At 37.0% G+C, this 20,036-nt stretch overlaps 1 long non-coding RNA gene across 2 annotated transcripts; it reads right to left on the bottom strand.

Moving 5' to 3' along the window:
- Positions 1–8,532: 8,532 nt before the first annotated feature.
- Positions 8,533–19,741, bottom strand: LOC141549783 (uncharacterized). Of its 2 annotated transcripts, none has more exons than XR_012484438.1 (5): positions 19,411–19,741; positions 16,184–16,232; positions 13,224–13,358; positions 10,628–10,673; positions 8,533–10,527 (listed from the first exon to the last, which is right to left on the bottom strand). It is a non-coding gene; the product is annotated as an uncharacterized LOC141549783 (long non-coding RNA). The 2 variants fall into 2 exon arrangements; XR_012484439.1 differs by lacking the exon at positions 19,411–19,741 and adding an exon at positions 16,398–16,601 and having other exon boundaries at positions 13,224–13,288.
- Between the last annotated feature and the right edge of the window lie 295 nt (positions 19,742–20,036).

The following is a 20,036-nucleotide window of genomic DNA, read 5'->3' as shown; positions in this document are numbered from 1 at the left end:
TATGGTGGCCTGGGGAGAGGCTTTGCCCTATGCTTTCTATTGAAGGACTATGCTTTTAAATTAGTGGGTGAAAAACCAACACACCCACCTGCCATTGTTATTGAGACAATGTTACTGGACATGACTTTGCTTATGTGCACCTGTGAAACTAGAATTGTTCTAGAATTGTGAAAAGTGCAATAGAGAATTATGATAAGCTAGAATTGCTCTAGGATTGTGAAAAGTGCAATAGAGAATTGTGATAAGCTAGAATTGTTCCAGAATTGTGAAAAGTGCAATTGAGAATTGTGATAAGCTAGAATTGTTCTAGGATTGTGAAAAGTGCAATCGAGAATTGTGATAAGTTAGAATTGTTCCAGAATTGTGAAAAGTGCAATAGAGAATTGTGATAAGCTAGAATTGCTCTAGAATTGTGAAAAGTGCAACAGAAAATTGTAAGAAACTAGAATTGGTCTAGAACTGTGATAAATGTAACTAGAATTGTGACAACCTACCTCACTGATATTTAATAGTTAACTAGAATTGTGATGTTTTACCTTGTTGACTTCCCACCTCAGTGTTGACATCCTACCTCATTGGCATCCAACCTCTTTGGCTTATTATCTCGAGTATGACTTTGATGAATGGGTTGGACACTTGGCCACTGTTGAGCCTGGTTCTCATTGTCATACTTCTTTTTACGGATCTGCTGCTTTGTACCTCCTTGGGCATAACACTGTCATCTCATGGATCAAGTGAACTATAGCTGGTGCTAAAAGTTTAGCTTGGTGAGATGTGCGGTTCCTGCAAAACAAGAGAAAGGGAATTGTAAGGGCCCTTTAAATGGGCGCCACAGTGCATCGAGAGATTGAGTTGCCCAGAAGTAATCTCTGTGGATATAGGACTGCCTTGTAAGTGGGATCCTGGCCATTTTGAGATAGCTTCGTAATGGGTGACTCTCTCGCTGGTTGGCTGTGTGTGTGACCTCACAGGCCCTATGTAAGCCCACTGCAGGCAGCAGTCACTCTCTTTAACCTGGCGCTCTTCACCCTGGCTTCCTAGCCTTGGTGGCCAAGCCGAGATGGATAGCCAAAAGAGGTAAAGAGTTTGGTAGTGAACACGTGGGTCTTCTGACCAGGTGTTCACTCCCAAAATCCTTACCTCTTTTGGCTATCCATCTCATAATCCTCATTCACTCATTCATGGCCCTGAGAGGAAAATGGCATCCTCCCTACTTCAAGCCAATTGCAGATATGTATACCTTAATGCCCACCTCGTAGCAAAAAAAAAAAAAAAAATGCATTCAAATAGCATCACAAATTAAGTGATAAGAAGAGAGGCTTATTAGCACTTCAACTCAGAATGCACTAAATCAAGTTTATTCAAGTGTTGGTATAATTGCAGGACCAATCTCCCCCAAGAGATTCTCCCAAACATCGATTCAACGAAATATCCACTAGATCCATAGACTCATTGATAACAGATCCAGCAACAAAATGTTCCTTCCAACAATGTAACCTATTCATACTTGCCCATGCTGTGCAACATTTTTCATGTTCTCCCATAAATTTACTATAGAGGCTACACTAAATGCTTTCATTTAAAGAGGGCTCAGAGAAGATTGATGCCAGTCCCAATGATCTTGTGACAAAGAGAGCCATCTACACCCAAAGAGAGGATTGTGGGAACTGAGTGTGGATCATGGCATAGCATTTTCATTCTTTTTGTTATTGTTCACTTGTATTTTGTTTTCTTACTCATTTTCTTTCCTTTTTGATCTGATTTTTCTTGTGCATCAAGAGAATTGTATAAATATGTTTACACATATTGGATTTAACATATATTTTAACATGTATAACATATATTGGATTGCTTGCCATCTAGGGGAAAGGGTAGGGGAAAGGAGGGGAAAATCTGAAACACAAAGCTATGCAAGGGTCAATGTTGAAAAATTATCCATGCATATGTTTTGAAAATAAAAAGCTTTAAAATTAAAAAAAAAAAAGAAAATAATGAGTGTACAAAGGCAAAATCATGTTCTTCTGCCACAAAAAGTTATAATAAGAAAAAAAAGAGGGCTTAGAAACCTAATCAACTCTTTATGTCCCATAAGTTTCACTACTTGGATTCAACTCCACAAATGCCATGCCTCTGTGCGAAGTAACTTGCCTCACTCCTTTCAGCTTCTTTTTACCATTAGATTGTAAGCTTCTTGAGGGCAGGATTGTCTTTCTTTTTCTTATATGTATCCCCAGAACTTTAGCACAGTGACAGGTACATAGTAAGCACTTAATAAATGTTTGTTGTATTTATTACTCTTCCTTGCTTTCTCCTTATATCAAGATGACCATAATAGTCCAAATTTAGTACAAAGGTTATCCACCAATTATCCTGACCAGACAATCTTCTTTTTTGGTCATACATTTTCCTGATGCCATCTGTCACTCCACTTTTTTTTTAAGAAGTTCTTCATTGACACTGCATTATAGTTTATTTATATCTCTCATGCGTGCCTCCACTTCCCTCATTTTAAAATTCTTCAGAAACTGTGGTGCTGAATGGCTTACAGTCAAAGAAGCATTAGTAACATATTTGTAGTAAAAGAAATGATGCAAAATGAAGTAAGCAGAACCAAAACTACAATCTACATACATATAAAGTAAATGGAAAAAAGATTTGCCAAAAAATCAAAAGTAAATGTAATAAAAATTATAAAAATTATAAAGAAGATGCAGGAATCAAATGACTAGGTATGAGAAATTGCGCTGCACTATTTGGTGGTAGTGGTAAGTTCATAACTGTTATATATTGCACATTTTCAGATTTTATATATTGATCATTTGTGCTGATTTTTTCCCCTCTTTAAAAATATCATTTGTTGAATGTTGAAGGGGATGAAAGAAAACTGGGACACTAATACATTACTGGTGGAGTTGTGAATTGATCCAATGATTATGTAGAACAATATGGAACTATGCCCAAAGGGCTTTCAAACTGTGCATACCCTTTGATCCAAAAGTATCTCTACTGGGTCTGTATCCCAAAGAGATCATAAAAAAGGAAAAAAGATCCTCATGTACAAAAATGTTTGTAGCAGCCCTTTTTGTAGTAGCAAGGAAGTGGAAATTGAATGGATGCCCATCAGTTGGAGAATGGCTGAATAAGTTATGGTATATGAATATTATTGTTTTGTAAGAAATGATCAGCAGGGTGTTTTCAAAAAGGCCTGGAAAGACTTATATGAATTAATGCTAAGTGAAGTGAATAGAACCAAGAGAACATTGTACACAGTGACAATAAGATTATATGATGATCAATTCTGATGGATGTGGCTCTTTTCAACAGTGAGGTGATTCAACCCAGGTCCAATGCCTTGTGATGAAGAGAGCTATCGACATCCAGAGAGAGGATTATAGGGACTGAGTATATGGATCACAACATAGAATTTTCACTTTTTTGTTGTTTGCTTGCTTTTTGTTTTCTTTCACGTTTTTTTCCTTTTTTTGATTTGATTTTTCTTATACAGCATGATAATTGTGGAAATATGTATAAAAGAATTGCCCATATTTAACATATATCAGATTACTTGCCATCTAGGGAAGGGAGTGGAAGGGAGGGAAAAAAAATTTTGGAACATAAGGTTTTGCAAGGGTGAGTGTTGAAAATTATCTATGCATATGTTCTAAAAATAAAAAGCTTTAAAAAATAAAAATTTTTATATGTTATATGTAGAAAGACAAACACTTGGGAGAACTATGGAGATAGAAATAGCAGAAGACATCAATTAAAACTTATTATTTAAAATGAACCTCAGTTTCTGGAGGAAATTTGGGCTTTGAAATTTCCCAGAACAATCTAATCCACCACCCTATTTTTATTTAATCCTAGACCCAACTCATTCTCTCTCTGAAACAGCCAAAAACATCTAGGTGCTACAATGAATAGAATACTAGACTAGCTAGTAATTAAGTTAAGAAGACCTGAATTCAAATTTGGTCTCAGATACTTATTAGATATGCTTCTATTCTCTGGGTGGTTTAGAAAAAAAAAAGTGAAGATTATAATTGTACTTTCCTCCCAGAGTCATTATGAAGATCACATGAGGCAGTATTTGTAAAGTGCTTAACACAATACCCTGACCCAAGTAGATGCTTAATAAATGCTTGTTTCCTTCCTTCCTTTGTACTGCCTGTCCAAGATAAATATATAACAACTACCAAATAACTTTTATAGGTTATCTAACTATATCAGAGAACCTTGATAATAATCTTTCTCCATTCATTTGGTTTTTCTTGTAGATAACAAGGTCAAACTCTTTTGAATAGTCATTTTTTTAATCCAGGAAGCTCTGTGTTCCAAGCCTTATTAAATCTAGCATGAATTCATATACAAATACAATTAACTGGAAGATCTCACTATCCATAGAGAGTCAATATATATCATTTGGCTTCCTTTGATATTTGTGATTATATAAATGACCCTCAGATCACTGAACAAATATATCTGTTGGGGTGCCTTTCAATGAATCTTGAATAATTTAATGTATGGATAGAAGATGTCAAATTGGAAGAGAGTCATTAAGATAGTATTTTACTCTAAAAAACAGATTGTTTTTGTTTTGTATCTTTCTTTTATAATCGCCAAGCACAATAGAATTTTTTACTTTCTACAACCTTTCATTTCATTCCTTTGTGAGATGGTAAAGATGTGTACTACTTTGTAATATTGCTTGCAAATGCCAGTTTGCTCCAAATTGATCCTCATGAGTGATATCCTCAAAAGATCGATAGCTAATTCTCATGAAAATTTTATATACAACATAAATCAGGCATTTATTTATCCATATAATTCAATAATCTGTATCAATTTATATTTATCAATACATTTAACATGTTTATCAATATAACTATTGATAATCTATACCAATATAACTTTTGATAAATTAACTATCAATATAACTCATTTATATTGATATATTATCAATATATTATTATATGTTAATATATAATTGATATATTTATTGATATATCTATTGATATATATTGATAATCTTTTACCCCCAGGTTTTTAGTAGTAATAAAATCTGAGGTTATTTCCTATGTTTCTGGTACCTTTACCTCCTCTCATTACATTATGAATTGATCAATCAATGCTATTGAAATGGAGGTACTTTGGGCATATGTTTGGTTTCATCCATCTGCTTTTTTCATGTCTGATCTCTTTAGCAAGATCATTTCTACCTCATTTGCAAACACATCTGATACTGTTTAGGGTCCAAGTACAGTGGTTCTATTACTTTAAAAGCATGTTGTAAAAATCTTTGCAAATCAAAAGAGCAACTCAAGACAAGACTTGATGTTGATAAAGGAATTTCACACCTTCTTAAGAAAACTTCAGAAGTGACAAAAGGGGCAGTCATGGGTCATAATAGTGACTCAGAAAAATACTTAGTACATATATAAAGCCCACATACTCAATCCTACCCTAGTTTTATTTATTTATATATATATATATATATATATATATGCCTCTATCTATACACACATATCTAGGTCTATGTGCACATATGTATTTAGACATAGATATGTGTATATATTATGTATATACATACATATATGTGTATATATATACTATACATATATATTTATAGGCCCTAGTCCTAGGCCTAAGACTCGGAAGGTCAGCTAGAAAGGTTGTCAATAGTGTGAGAGTGCCTTTGGAAACTAGGAGTGGACATGGGCAGCAGTGGCAGTAGCAGCATCCAGAGGCTCTTCACTAGCCCTGAGGATGGACTCTGTTGCTTTAGTGCACTAGATCTTACAGCTGGGGAGCAGGAACCCCCCAAAAGCTCCAGGGCAGAAAACAGGGTTTGTGATCAGATCTCTAGAGGGATCTCTGAAAACAGCTGCACAAAATCCCTCAAACTTGGGACAGTGCACTCTCCACAAGCCCTACTTTAATAAAGAGTTAAAAGCCAAGTAATAGGCCAGGAAAATGAGCAGACAGCAGAAGAAAGATTCTTCTAACCATAAAAAGCTACTATTATGACAAGGAAGTTCAAAACATATAATCAAAAGAAGATAAAATCAAAGTTCCTACACCCAAAGCCTACAAGAAAAGGAAAATAGAATACTAGAGAACTGGAGGGAAACTTGGATTCTGCTCCATCTGGTAGAAATGTAGGAGGCAGCAACCATATCTTGCCAACATTGTTGGGGGGCAGGAGGATCAGGCCCTATGATCCTAACACCTGAAACTACCACCTGGCTCCAGCCACACTTTCTTCCCTCTTCCGTCCTTCCCTAATTACAGCAAAACTGTATAGATGTATGGAGTGCTAATAGAAGGAAAGAAAATATACTTGGTGCAGTGAAGATTATTTGAGATATGATAGGTTTGATCAAAGCTTCCCTATATATATAGAAAGGAAGAAGGAAGTTATAATCTGTTTCCATTGATAGTGTCTACAGAGGATTTAAGAGTTTGGGAACTTTGTGAAAACAGAAAATGTTTGCTGCCACTTTAAAAAAAAAATTTTTTTAAACCTCTGGCAGCAAATAACCTGCATTTGCCTTATTGGGAGTCAACCTTCTGGAGGCTATGTCAGTAAAAATTTTAAAGTGAAGGCCTGCATCTTGAAGCAAAAACTTGCACTTAACTCATTTCCAGGCTCATTTGTGTGAATTGGGAAACAACAACAACAACAAAATAATTAGAATTGATTGGAACATCTAGTCAAAATTTATGGAATTTCACAAATTAAACACTGATTAATTTTAATATAACTTTTTTTTTAATCTGTTATATTCCAAAATTGGAAACTTTACTAGAAATTAAATGAAACTTCTATCCATTTTGTAATAGATGTGCTATCTGAATTTTAATTTTTTTTGTTTTTTCCCTGAAATAAAAGGGAAAACTTATTTAAGGTACTAGTAAGGTAATAGTAACTTATTTCTTTTAAAAGAAGCCTTTCCCAAACCTCCTTAATCTTAATGCCTTCTCCTTGAAATTATCTCCAGTTTATCCTATACCTATTGGTATAGGATATGCCCTTAGCATAGTGTCTCCTCCATTAGACTGTGAGTTTCTGAAAAGCAGGGCTACTTTTTGCTTTTAGGATTTTTCTTCCTTCTTTGTGTATTCTGGTCTAACCTGAGCCTCAGTTCTCCTAAGATAGAGGTATCCTTGAAGGTCCTTTGGAACATGTCCCAATTGCCTGACAGAGAGTCTTGTGCTCCCAGCCACAAGGGTAGGATGACCTCCTTTATCGAATGCCTGCATCTTTAAAACTGGCCAACATCCTGGCTTTCAACTACACCCTGACCCTGCTACAAGTCATTGGTCTCCACCAAGAGGAAGGACCCCCATACCAAAGAGCTTGGGAGTCAGATTATGTTTGTATCCCTGGTACTTATCTCAGGGCATGTCTTACAGTAAACACTTTTAACAAATACTTGTTGGTTTGGTCCCCAATGTTGATTTTCATCCATCCGGTGGTATTTTTGCCCTCTGAGAACAAGCAAAATCAAGCTAATTGCTGTTCCATATGATAGTCCTTCAAATATGGAAGATAGGGTTCTCTTCCTTTCAGGGTATTTAGATGACTCAGGGCCTATTCTCCTGGGCGTTAAGGGATTCCTGGAGCAAGAAAAAAGCAACAAAAAAAGGGGAAAAGGAAAAGCGTGGGGTTTGGAAACACTGGGAAGCTGAAGACATTGATGAGGCTTCAGCGGGCACTCTGACCTGGCTTGTACAGGTGCCAGCTTGTACCAGCTCCGGCTCATTATGAAATTTTAATTGTGAGCATTTATGCCACAGAAATAAACAAACTCTACAAGTGAAGGCTTGGTTTATTATTTTATTGATTTCTAGAAGTAAGAAAGGGCTGAAGAAAAGGTAAATAACAATCAAATTTAAAAGTGTGTCATATCTTTCAGAGAGCTGGCTTCTATCAGGATGCTCCAGGAGCCAAGGGACAAGGATTGACTTCCGAGTTCTGTACCATATTAGCTGAATGACCTGAGGCAAATAATATCCCGCCTCTCTGCACCTAGGTCAAAGAGTTAAAAACATTTTCCATTGTATCCTATTAGTGTTTGTCCTTTCTTCTAGAAGAGGACCAATGACACGGCTTGAATTGAATTGTATTTAAGCGAAGCAAAGTTGAACTGAGTCATCAGCCTCATTCTCTCCTCCAGTGTCATCATAACCCAAAGTCTAGATATAGATCCAGATGGCTGACAATGGCCCCAATGCACTGGAAGACCTTGGCCTTTTTAAACAAAGGTCTTTCCCTGTTCTCAGTTTGCCTAAGGCAACACCTATTAAGGAGTTAAAAATAGCTAAAAACTGAGGCAAAAGATTGCAAGAGAGAGAAGGATTAAAAAAAGTTCTGAGAGTTTATAAAGAAAATCCTAAACTCAGAACTTTTTTTTTTTAATGTTTTTAAAAAATTATTTTAACATGTAGTTGAGAACAGGGAAATAAAATATATTTTTTTAAAATCTTAGCCACTCTAGTAAACTCTACTGGCTGGAAGGAAGCCTGGCATTGAGATTATTGAGGGTGAATGACACCCCAATAATGTTAGGGTCCCTGGGTCAGTGTCACAGGTATGGCAAAAGAATTAACAAACTCAGTTTGTGTTCAAGTTAAGGGGCAAAGATTTATTACACAGACAACAGTGATCTAAGTTCCAAAAGTATTAACAAAGAATCAGATGCAAGGAGATAAATTTATAAGAAAAAGTTAGATGAGAAGTTTCATGTTTATTTGCTAATTTTATGGCTTACACAAAGGTTTGAAGAGTGGTCTATTCACTAATGTTTCAAGGACTTTATTATCACTGACCAACAGATTGTTTATCTGACAGTCAGCAATGTTTACAAGACTATACTATAGTTTTCTTAAAGCCAGGAAACTTTAGGATTATTGACAAAAAGATTGTTCAAATAATAGCACTCCTAAAGTCAGGGAGCCTCAGGATTACTTCTACATCTTCCCTAAAAGCTAGGGGAAGAAATATATAACTATATTATTATGTTTCTAAAGCCAGGAGAGTTTAGAATTATTAACAAACAGATTATTAGATCAATAGCATTCCTAAGATCAGGGGGCCAGAAACTGGAAACTGAGTGGATGCCCATCAGTTGGAGATGTTATGGAATATTATTGCTCTCTAAGAAATGACCAGCAGGATGATTTCAGAGAGACCTGGAGAGACTTACATGAAATGATGCTGAGTGAAATGAGCAGGACTAGGAGATCATTATACATGACAAGAGGACTATATGATAATAAATTCTGATGCATGTGACTTTCTTCAACAAGGAGATGATTCAGACCAATTCCAATGATCTTGTGATCTACACACAGAGTGGGAACTGAGTGTGGACCACAATAATAGTATTTTCACTTTTTGTTGTTGTTTGCTTGCATTTTATTTTCTTTCTCGTTTTTTTTTTCTTTTTGATTTGATTTTTTATGCAGCAAGATAACTGTATAAATATGTCTGCATATATTGGTTTTAACATATATTTTTACCATGTTTAACATATATTGTATTACTTGCCATCTAGGGGAGAGGATGGGAAGAAGGGAGGGAAAATAGGAACACAAGATTTTGCAAGGGTTAATGTTGAAAAATCATCCATGCACCAGGCCCTCTTCAACAATGAGATGAACGAAATCAGTTCCAATAAAGCAGTAATGAACTGAACCAGCTACACCCAGCGAAAGAACTCTGGGAGATGACTATGAACCACTACATAGAATTCCCAATCCCTCTATTTTTGTCTGACTGCATTTTGGATTTCCTTCACAGGCTAATTGTACACTGTTTCAAGTCCAATTCTTTTGTACAGCAAAACAACTGTTGGACATGTATACATATATTGTATTTAATTTATACTTTAACATATTTGGCATGTATTGGTCAACCTGCCATTTGGGGGAAGGAGTGGGGGGAAGGAGGGGATAAGTTGGAACAAAAGGTTTTGCAATTGTAAATGCTGAAAAATTACCTATGCATAAAATTTTTGTAAAAATTAATTTAATTAATTAATGTTAGGATTACTAGGTGAGAATTCAGGTTGTCTGGACAGTGACAAGGTGAGAATTCAGGTTGTCTGGACAATGACAAGGTGAGAACTCAAGTTGACTTGATAGAAGGAGCAAGCTCATTGGCTGAAGTGGTTCTTCCCAGAAGCCCTTGCATTATCCCACCCCCATTCTCTGGGAGGATAAAAAGAGGCAACAGTGGGCCTGGAAAGTCAGTCTGCCTGGAGAAGGATAAGAGCTGGAGGAGATTCAGAGCCAGGATTCAAGAAGAAGACTCTGCATTACATCAGGCTTGACGCAGCTCTCTGAAGGAAGGGAAGTCGGCTCTCTGCAGGAAGGGAAGTCACTTCTCTGGACAAGAGTTAACAGCAACTGCCTGGAGACAACGGTTCACTACAGGAAGAAGAATCTGTCTGAAAGATTTGAGTAGACACAGCAGATCTCTTCCCAGAGAGCGATCCGGCAGCTTCTGGAGACGACAGCTCGCTACAAATTAATTATTTAAAATTTTTAAAAAGGAAGAAAAATCATTCATGCATATGTTTTGAAAATATAAAGCTTTAATTTAAAAAAAAAAGAAAGTTACCTGCTCCAATATAATTGACTGATATCCTCTTCCTGATTTCTTTCTTCTTGTAAATAGAGAGAATAAGTGGCATTAGAACAGAAAACAGTGGCTTTCACCCAGAATGAACTTTAATATTAGAGTTTCAAATTTAATGGATATATGGAATATGTATAGAGCACCTTAGATGCTACCCATCCAAATGGGACAGGCTGGCATGCATTTCCCAGGAAGCTTGCATAGATCATCAGTACATAGATTTTCCTGGTCCCTATATAAATAAAGGCTCTATGACTGATTTCAGAGACATTCAAAGAGCCTCCTATTCACTGTGTGATTGGTAGACTGAAACACTACATTTACAGATTCTCCAAAATCTTTATAAGGCACTTCATTATTCATCATTACTCTCCCAGAAGCAGACTTGGAAACATCTTCTCTGCAGAAAAATAGCATCAGAGATGATCTGAGTATGTGTCATAATGTCTCTTCCCTTTTCTCCCTTTTTATAAGCATCTCACAACGTTGGTCAATAATCTACCTCCTCGGTGTGTGGAGATTATAGTAGAGAGCCATCCTTCCTGAGTCTCACCTCATGACATATAAGCCCCACTACTCTGTTCTACAGCTGTTCTACAACAGTCCTACACATGATCCTGTGGAATTTGGCACTTAGGAGGTTCTTAGGAGACTACAAAGAGGGCTGCCACAAGCATTCTTGCACATACAGGTCTCTTTCCTTCTTTTAGAATCTCTTTGGGATTTAAGCTCAGTAGAAACACTGCTGGATCAAAGGGTATGCACAATTTAATAACTTTTTGGGCATAGTTCCAAATTGCTCTCCAGAATGGCTGGATGTATTCACCATTCCATCAACAATGTATCAGTGTCCCAGTTTTCCCAAATCCCCGCCAACATTCTGCATTATCTTTCCCTGTCATTCTAGCCAATCTGACAGGTGTGTAGTGGTACCTCAGAGTTGTCTTAATTTGCATTGCTCTGATTAATAATAACTTGGAGCATCTTTTCATATGGCTAGAAAGTTTCAATTTCTTCATCTGAAAATTGTCTGTTCATATCCTTTGACCATTTATCAATTGGAAAATGGCTTGATTTCTTATATATTAGAGTCAATTCTCTATATATTTTGGAAATGAGGCCTTTATCAGAACTTTTGACTGTAAAAATGTTTTCCCAGTTTATTGCTTCCCTTCTAATCTTATCTGCATTAGTTTTGTTTGTACAAAAACTTTTCAATTTGATATAATCAAATTTTTCTATTTTGTGATCAATAATGACCTTTAGTTCTTCTTTGGTCATAAATTCTTCCTCTCCCACAGGTCTGAACATCTCGCCCTTTTTTTGTTTATTGAGATGTTCTCAAGTTTTGAAGTCTGAGGTTCTGCCTATGGAGACTTGATGATTACAAGTTGATAATACAGGGAAGAAAATGGAGAGGAACATGGTGGCCAAAAAATGTGGAATCCTTGAATTGAGAGTTGTTTCCAATATAGATCAGGAGGTCCAGTCATAAGACAGCTCCTCACAAGGTCAGGTGCTTGGCTCTGATCTTCAGCCCATAGGATATTCTAAAAAAAAGTACACCAGCTTTGACCCAGGTCTTAAGCAAGTTAAAAAATAATTACAAAATTGTCAAGATTTCCCTGCAGTCGGAGTTATGCTCAGAGTATTCAGCTGAAGGGAGCATGTCCAAGGATCTTTGATGTAAGTAGATTTGTGTTTAAAAAGATCTTGCTGAAGAAGTGAGGCTTAGGGGCTGAAGAGAAGGCTGTGTTCAGAGGACCTACCTACAGAGGGCTGGACTGCATCAGAACTTTGTTTTGGGGACTTCCTATCCATACCAGTGCATAGCCCCTCAGCTCCATTACACTGGTGAGTTTATAAAACTAGAGAAGGGCAGTAAGGTAGCTACTTCACTTTCACTGTGAATTCCAAATCATGAATCCTGCTTGTACAAGTTTCTTAGGGTTTTATTCAGGAATCATGTAACTATCTAGCATAGGCAGATGGCCTGGAAGGTCTTTGCATAACTTCAGAAGGATGAGGGTTGCTTTTGAGGGGACAAATTTATTTTAATTATTGGTTAAAGACTATCACCTGCTCTTTACTTTTAAAAGAGAAAGAAATATCTACTTTCCTAAAAGACTACAGAATTATATTGAGGGTAGTGAACCAAAAGCCATCTAGGACAGAAAATGAACCTGAGGCTGTAAAATGGACCAGTGAGTTGAATATGAAGATGAAAAAGTTTGCAAAACTAGTCAGTGTCAGAGCCAAAACTGCACCTTAGAAGCATTCTCACTTCAAGTGTAACCTACTTTAACAAAAGGACATTCTTTTGCTATCCACTAAGCAAGGAGATGGGGCCAGATCCCTACCTTTCTGACCTAAGTGTGGGATATCTTCTGGGAAGCTCAGGCAATCTTAGATGGTTAGAGGCAAGAAAGCACTTAAAGACCCTGTGTTATAGTTATTTCATGTATAGACAAGAAAACTGGGGTTCAGAAAACTAGACATAGAATGAACAGAATTCCTAAATTCAATCTAAAATTAGGGAAAGGATGGCAGAGAGGAGCAATCACAGAGAGCCTCTCACCTGGCAGGAGTTCTTGTCAGCTTCACCAGCACAGATCATGTTATCAAGGACAATCTTCTCAGAATCTGGAATGGAGGAATTCAGATGGTATTTCTGGTTACAGGTTAAGACATCCATCACAGGGACCTGCACTTACTTCAAGGTGTGGGGAGGGGGCAGATGCATTAAAGAGAAAAGAAAGAATGAATTACTGTTAGCTTAGAGTGAAGGGTAGGATAGTTCTGGGCACAGTGTCTGCCCTATGAGATATGTATTTATTCATTCATTCTAATAACATTAGTCATAACCCAGTCATGCTAGCCCATTCCGTGTGACTCTTTCCCATATCCTTTTCTACATTCACCACTATAATCCACTCAACGTGCTGAGGTCCTTCCTGGCTTTCCCTTGACATTTCAAAAGTATCAACTGAGAAAGCAGACTATCCATCAGTTATAATAACAACAGCAGAATTTACATAGAGTCCTAAAGTTTGCCTGGGGTGTAGGTATTATTATAATTCCCATTTTCAGATGAAAATACTGAAACATACAGAAGAGACTTGTCCAGTGTCACACAGCTATTAAATGTCTGAGAACAGATTCAAATTCACATCTTCCTAACTACAGTTATATCTCATTCTTGTCACATGACCACCTTTTTTCCTTAATTATTATACAGATATAAAGTTAGAGAGGACCTCAGAACCATCTGGTCTAATACCATCATTTCACAAATAAGGAAACCGTGACCAAAACTACCTAACCATTAAGAATAACTGGGTTTCTTTCAAAACATTTGATATGCTACTCACCTTGGTATTTCTTTCTTTGTTTACTATTCTGCTCATATCCAACATGGGCATGTCTAATCCCTTTTTTCTTCTGAAACTACCATGGACCATGACTTCCAACTACACAACAGTACTAGAAGAATATTAGCATTAAAAGGGGAGGATTTTATTTTAGGGAGAAGCTTGATTATTTAAAGAACTTTGCCATGTTCCAAAGGCAATTCAACTCTTTCTCTCACAAGGCTAAGTTCACTATCCATGGTCAATGTCTGTCCAAAATATAAGTAATGAAGGGGGAGATCTGTAGTTTGTCCTTTCAACTTCATGTCATTATCTGCACAATAAGTCCATTCTTCATCTGTTTGACCTTGCCTGTGGGAATAATAAGGCCAGACTCTGAAATAAGCATGTCTCTCATTTCAAAGAATCTGCAATATGCAAGGTCTTGCTCCAAGCAGCACAATATCAATTAGAAATAAGTGTGTCTGGAGGACCTCACCATTAAGATGGAGTCCCCCTCAATGTAGTTTCTAGGTTGGATCTCCTTCACAACAGTATACAACCCATTGAAATAGCTCACGTCCTCCTCTTGGATATAAATGATAAAAATAGAGGGCTGGTTCAGGTTATCTCTATTATTATATCTTTCAAGGAAGCTTTATTCTCTACCCTATGAGCACTTAAGTAATGAAATATGTTCCTTCCTCTCAATCAAAAAAAAAAATTTGGAAAATGCCAATGACAGAATCTTCATCACCTAAAAATTCAGAATCATTTTTGAAAAGAATCATTACAGCTGACATTTCTTAATAAACTTAACAATTTATCAAGATTTCTTCAATAACTCATGAGGGAAGTTATAAAGGTTTAGAGAGGACAAACAGGTTGGAGTTTGCCAGAACTAGCACAAAATTCAGTTGTTTCATTGCTGACAGATATTTGTACTAAAGACAGGAGTAAAGCCAGCTTTACCTAACCTTTCTGTTGTTGATCCTAAGTTTATTTCATTCTCATAAGGAAACATCACAAGCTGAAGAGAATGCTTTTGCCTTAGCCTTTACATAACTCCTGTATGGGTTTGCAGGGGATTCTATTATTGGGAATTGAAATTTTCTAATCCCAAATCAGATAGTTGGCTAGGAACAAGGACTTCTAGTGAGTACTATGAGAAATTTGGTGAGAAGAGCAAGTTCAATATTAATCTAGGATGTCTGCTGGCTTTTATTCAACAACCAGAGTGTGATCACTCAGATTCTTTGGCTTACTGAGAGACTTACTATGACATGCCAGTAGGTGGTAGCAGAGAATACAGATAGATCTGAAGATATTAAACAGCAAAATTAAAATTTAAAAAACTCTCCATCTCTTTTCCCTAGATTTCCCATCTAATAATCGTGACAGCATCATACATGAGAAAGGGATTTTTCACACAATAGCCAACTGAGGAAGTTAGGGTAGGGATTGGTATCCCCATTTTTAAAAAGAGAAAACTGAGATGATGTCCTCTCATCTCTCAATAATCCCAATAATGGAAGCTGACATTCCTTAAGTACTTGGAGTCTTGGGGGTCCTTTCAGTAAGTTATAGCCAGACATTATCTCAGTTGATTCTTACAACAACCATATAAGGAAAGGTACTACAAATGTTACTATTTACAGGTAACAAAATCAAGAGAATTAAATGCCTAGGATCACTCAGCATCAGAAACAGGATTTAAAATTAGATTGTTCTTGATCTTAAGTCTAACATTCTTTCCATTCCATCTTTTTCCAATCAATTAAGAAGAATTTGTTAAGGAGCAGCTGGATGACCAACCCTGAAGTCGGGAGGAACTGAATTCCAATCCAACCTCAAACACTTAACACTTACTAGTTGTGTGACCCCGGGCAAGTCACTTCACCATGATTGCCTTGCCAAAAATAAAATAAAATAATTTTTAAAGAAGTATTTATTAAGCACCTACTATGTGTCAGCCACTATGCCAGATGTTGGGAACACAAGTGCAAAGGAATGAAACTATCCCAACTTGCAATGAGCTCCCATTCACATGGGAAGAAATCATGGGGTGTGTCTCCTAGCAACTAGCTCTGCCCTAAGCATCCTTAGGGAAGAGCTGAACCATTCTCCCCTGACTCCCGGGAGACATGTTCCATGGGTCCATTACAGCATGGATAGAGCCATAAATTACCTTGAATAACAGGAACTGAATTTCCCAGGAGGAAAAGGGTCAAGAACATCTGAGGAAAAGAAAGGAGAGAAGATGCAAGTCATCAATACTCAGACCTTAAATTCTAGGATCTGGGATGAACCCTCCAATACAGCTCCTCTGTGCTAAGGAGCTGAAACCTGAGCTCTTCTGGCCAACGTCTGGGAGGGGAACAGGATCCTTACCTTGGCCTTACCTTCTCAGGCTCGGTTCTCTCCCTTGGTCTATTAAACAGTCAGGACTGAAAGGAGGAAATAGAGGATTGTCCAAGGAATACTTAGCCTTCCTCTAGAGTAGAAATGTGAGAGAGCAAGCAAATGGAGTTGGGACACCTGCTGAGAGGTCAGGTTACTTCCTTATTAGATTCCTATGTTTCCATTTTCCATTTTCTCCTATTCTAGTCCCCTTCCCCCTCCTACTCCTCTGACTCTCGCCTCTATTTCCCTACATGTTTCAAAGTCCAAGTCTCTGCGATCCACTGTGACTGAGCCAAAAGTATTTAAGGAATCCTATATATCCTGCTTAGATATATCTCATCTAGCACTTTGTGTTCCTCTATGTAGTTTTGTGTAATATAATTATCCAGGACAGCTATAGCATAGTAGCCTAAAAATCAGTCAGATGATATTCAAGATCTACCTTTGGCAAATATTCACTGCATGACCCTAGGCGATTCTTGACATTTCCTCAGGCAAATGCCTCAGGAACTTCCCAGGACTTCAAGTTGTAGAACTGGTGGAAGGCAGTGACACACCTGGAGTTCTATCCCATAGTTAAAATCAAAGATTCCATGTTCTTTCCCTCCCAAAAAAAATAGATACATGTGTTTGTGTTAGCCCCTTCCTTGTACCATGAGCTCTTCAGGCAAGGCCACTGTCTTATTTAATCATTTTGTATTCCCAAGTGTCCAGAATAATGCCCTGCCCACAACAGGTACTTAATAAGGACTGAATGAGTGACTAATGAGTAAGGTAATAAGGATTTCAAACTTTAGTGGAGACCTTAGAGGTCATTCAATCCAACATCCTCATTTTGTAGCTGGGGAAAGCACACAACATAGTTATCTAACATTTGAACCCAAAGATTCTTGGTTCTCTATTATATCATTTTGCCTCTTTAATCTTATAATTTTACAGGTCACAAAATGGAGAGCTAGATAGCTTAATAGATCTACCCAAGGTCACGTAGGAATGCAATAGCCCATAAAATTTCTATCAAATCTGTCTTACTCTCCCAGGACTATCCTGGTGCATCTATTTCTTCATGGTCCTTGAAGGAAAATAGCAATTTGTATCCTGTCACTTAACACAGTACATCCTAATTGCTTAATCCTTTTTCATTCATTCTTTCATACATGTGTAAATTCCCTAGTGATTACAGACTTTGTATACTCCATGTATATATGGAATTTTTACTTATCCACTTATTTTGTCTTTTGGATTTTTTTTCTTTTTTCAATAGCATTTTATTTTTCCAAATACATACAAAGATATTTTTAAGATTCAGCTTTACAAAATTTTATGTTCCAAATTTTTCTTCCCCCTTCCCCCTCCCCAAGCCAATAAGCAATTTGATATGTTAAACATGTTGTCCACTTTATTTTGCCAAGCTATTTGTCTTCCATTTTGAATTAACAAATCCATTCACTTTGTAAAAGCACACACATCAGTGGAGATTCCTGACTCAAGGTTTTGTGTAGACTCAAAGTCCAGAAGTATTCTGGAGACAGTTCAAACCAGCTAACTATAAGCTAGAGAACCAGTTGTTAAATTTTCACTGCAATCATTTACACCTCAGAGACTGATAAATGCTATAAATCATGGCTTAATCTATTGTTTTATTGATTTTCTAGATTTAAGAAAATGATAGAGAAAATGTTAAAAATTGAAATTAAAACTGTATTATCTGCACTTTTTTGGAGAGTTCTTTATTAAACATTAACTAGCACACCCCTGATGCTGACCCACAAAGTTCTTGGCACATAGAAGCACCAGGTGCTATTACAAAGGTATTATCTCTGAATTTACAAATAAGGAAAATATTCATCTCAAAGGTCGCAAAAGAGAAACTCTGTCATCCCCAATCTTTGAAAGGCTCTCATTTTGTGGAATGTTATCTCTTTTTGTTGTTTCAGTCCAATCTTACCAAACCCCAAACCCTACAAATCTCTTCTGGGACACAAGACTTTTTGTTCTCTATCTCACGCTGATTCTTTCTCTGTATTCAAAGTCCCATTTCCATATACAGCAGGAATGCTTAACCTTTTTTGTAGCATAGACCACATTGATAAGCTAGTGAAATTTATAAATTCTCATTTCAGAATAATATTTTTAAAAGCATAAAATAAAATACATAGGATTCCATTGAAATATAATCTGTAGGCATAAAGAGTATTATTATATACAGTATAGCTACAGGTCTATAATGTGATGTGAAAAGAGTTATATTTTCTAGATAGTGGCAAAGTTACAGACAGTTATAATACTACTATGGTTTGTTTCCTACATACATAATTGAAGGAAATGATAAATTTGTTAGAGGTGAGTAATAATAAAGGTGTTATTTTTCCCATTCATATCCATGGACCCTTTGAAATCAATCAGCAGGGAAAAGAAGGGAGAGGCTACCTCTCTAAAATATCAAGTAGATACTTGATACAGTTAGGTACTGCATGTGCCTTCACAACCCTTCACAACCTACAATTCTTGAGGAAAGGAGAGAACGAGAGGAAGGAAATGAAGGGAAAGATGCTCTGCATTTCTCTATCTACCTCTCCTCTTTTTTTTTCTTTTTTTTGTAGTAAGAGTAGTAACTAGCATTTATTTAGTACATAAGGTATGCAAAGGATTGTACAAAGGTCTATCTCTTTTGATCTTCACAATACCTCTGAGAAGTAGATGCTACAATTACTCCCCTTTTACAAGCAAACTGAAGCTGAAAGTGAGTGACTTTCCCAGAATCATCCAGTTAGTGTGTGAGACAGAATAAAAACTCAAATCTTCTTGTCCTTAAGTGCAACACTTTATCTACTAGTAGTCCTGCAACCATTGACATATTGAAGACCAAGGAGTGGGATACAGACAAAAATAATATGAATTGAACATGCTAAGTGCCTCTGTAAGTCAGATGTCAATGGTACTGAGAATTCCTAAGGAAAGAAAGATTATTCTGACTTGTGGGATTTGGAAAGGTTGCAGGGAGTACGCTACCTCTTCTTCTCCTTTCTCCTTTCCTCTTCTCTCTTCTCTCCTTTTTTTTCTTGTTCTCTCCTCTCCTTTTCTCTTCTTCTTCTCTTCTCCCAGAATGCCAGCAAGACTTCTCACTCCTGGCTTCCTTCCATCCCTCAGAGCGTGCCAGAGTTAGTTAGAAGGAAGTAGTTGGGGCTCTTCAGATACTCCCGGACCTTCCTTAATCCTCCTCCCTTCTCAAATATAAATGAAACAAAGTGGAAGCTGAATGCAATCCTTTGATCTGGGCTCAGACAAATGCCATATCTTGGCTCAAGTCATACAGAAAGTGAAGCCTGAAGCTGGGGTGATAACCCAGTTCTCCTAGCCCCCACATTAGAATTCTGCCTTGGAATAGAAGTTTCTTTTTCCAGTTGAGCTCTTGGGTCTCAGAGGGATGGGGTGAGAGGAAAAGAGATCAGTCCTAGACCATGACATACTATGAGCTCTAGATTTGAATACAAATTTCTCTATTTGGTATTTAAAGCCCTTCACAATTCAATTCCAATTTAACTTTCCATTCTTTTAAAACATTACTCCCCTTCACTCACTCTTTAGTCTGGTCAAACTGGCCTTCTTGCTGCCTCTCACACTCAACCTTCCAAATC

Source organism: Sminthopsis crassicaudata, chromosome 1 (assembly GCF_048593235.1).
Source record: "Sminthopsis crassicaudata isolate SCR6 chromosome 1, ASM4859323v1, whole genome shotgun sequence".
Classification (NCBI taxonomy): Eukaryota; Metazoa; Chordata; class Mammalia; order Dasyuromorphia; family Dasyuridae; genus Sminthopsis; species Sminthopsis crassicaudata.
This window is presented reverse-complemented; position numbering and strand designations above follow the sequence as displayed.